The sequence below is a fragment of the Bombina bombina genome, chromosome 2 (genome assembly GCF_027579735.1).
Source record: "Bombina bombina isolate aBomBom1 chromosome 2, aBomBom1.pri, whole genome shotgun sequence".
In the NCBI taxonomy this organism is placed as follows: domain Eukaryota; kingdom Metazoa; phylum Chordata; class Amphibia; order Anura; family Bombinatoridae; genus Bombina; species Bombina bombina.
The window spans coordinates 1,349,994,160-1,349,996,113 of record NC_069500.1 but is presented as its reverse complement, the minus strand read 5'-3'; the positions used below and the strand labels follow the sequence as shown (position 1 = coordinate 1,349,996,113).

Genomic DNA, 1,954 nt, shown 5'->3' with positions numbered 1-1,954 from the left:
TGTCTAGCCTGGACCCTTGCAATAAGCACGGACAACCCAGAAATTTCCAAATACCCAAACTTATAAGATGCATTAACCTTCTGAAGTGGAGCACAGCTTCATATGCTGATTTTCCAAAACCAAAAACACAAAAAACTAGAGAGGGCAGGAACAGTAAGGGAGGAGCCAACTAACAGCCTTTGCCTTCTCCTTTAATGTGTGTGTATTCTATAGCCATCCATAAAAAAAAACATTTCTTTATGCTGCCACCATAAAACGAGAAAAAAGCTTACAAATAAAGGGGCTTAAAAACATTTTTTTAAATGATTCAGACAGAGAATTTTAAACAAATTTCCAATTGACTTCTATTATCTAATTTGTTCCATTCTTTTGGTATCTATTGTTGAAGGAGCAGCAATGTACAACTGGGAGCTACCTGACTGAACAGCTCATATATTGGACCAAATTGTCAACAAAAAGCAGCTGTATTCAGGACTAGGGACAAATCATTTTTTTGTAAGTGCAGTAGATTTTACATTCAAATGGTAGAACAAATATTTCGCTTAACATTCTTTCCATAGAAACAGTTTTTTTGAATGTCACCATTTCAATACTAAATGTAAACCATCAAATATTAAACATAATATTTCATTATTATATTTGAATGTTAATTTCAATCCATGTATTTATATTGAAAATTCAAAGATTTAAATTCAAATGTAGTATTCAATTGCAGAAAAGTCAATATGACAAATGGCAACATTTGCTATTTTTAAACAAATATTCTAAAACATTTGCTCATTCCTATACAGCAGGGGTCAGCAACCTTGGATCCCTAGATGTTTTGGAACTACATTTCCCATGATGCTGAGACAATCTGAGCATCAATGGAAATGTAGTTCCAAAACATCTGGGGACCGAAGTTTGATGACCTCTGCTATACAGGACAGCAGATTTACACAAATAAATATATAAAATACATTTCAAATACTGATGTAATAATAGATGTAATAAATAAAACAACGAATGCTAATGTCCCGTCACTATTGTCTCAGCTGCTGTATTTAAAATAATAATAAAAGTAACACACCCTCGATATTTGTCTGGGACTTTTATTTCATTAAAATAATTCATACAAATGGTTACACTCACAAACATGATTTTAACCAAAATAATATTGCTAGCCTACCACATTACCAGGAAGGAATCTATGTAGGCGATGTAAATGCTACCACCGTTTCAGTAGTCATTTCCCGCATACCACCAACAATATATACTTTTATCTGGTGACAAGAAGCACAATGCTTGTTTATACGAATTTTTTTGTTTGTTTTCTTTCCCTCAAAATCTCTCTTGTAATTCATAATTATCTGAAATTAGGGAATTCATGCCAAAATAATAAAAAAAAAAATTAAAAAAAAAAAACAAGAAAAAAAAACCACGAAAACAAAAACAGATTTTGCAGTTTACACTAAATTATATTTATATATATTTATATAAAAAAAATATACAAGACAAGCAGGTAGAAAAAACAATGCACTGTGGCTTGGAAAGAAAAAACGGGAAAATGTATAGTCCTGAGAAATCTGCCAACTGCCTTGTTTATTGGGCATGTTTTAAACATATAAAAGAAAAATATTTTTTATTTTTTTTATCTCAAAAGTGGTTTGCTGAATGCCTCCCTTATGTTATTTCCCAATTGATAGCTAAGCAAACAAACCATTTTTAATGTTCTAAAAACTGTACACAGACAATTACATTCATGATATAATTAACTACTAACTTCTCTTGCTTTAACAAAGGACCCAATAGGACACGGAACAGTGAAAATCAGTCCACTGGACAGGAACAAACTACAATTTTATATGGAGGAAAAAAGTTCCTAAATTCTCTTTTCTTCTTCCATTATACTGTATATTTGGACCAATCTCTAAAAATAATAATAATAATAAAAAAACAAAACAATTATGGTCTC

The 1,954-nt window shown here is 31.1% G+C and overlaps 1 protein-coding gene across 10 annotated transcripts in view; it reads right to left on the bottom strand.

The window, feature by feature from the left end:
- Positions 1-1,075: 1,075 nt before the first annotated feature.
- CTBP1 (C-terminal binding protein 1) overlaps positions 1,076-1,954 on the bottom strand; it is a 232,545-nt gene continuing 231,666 nt past the window's right edge. For all 10 annotated transcript variants that reach the window (XM_053704241.1, XM_053704242.1, XM_053704251.1 and 7 more), the window contains one exon: positions 1,076-1,954. This exon is cut by the window's right edge. The gene's annotated coding sequence lies outside the window, so the exon portion shown is untranslated.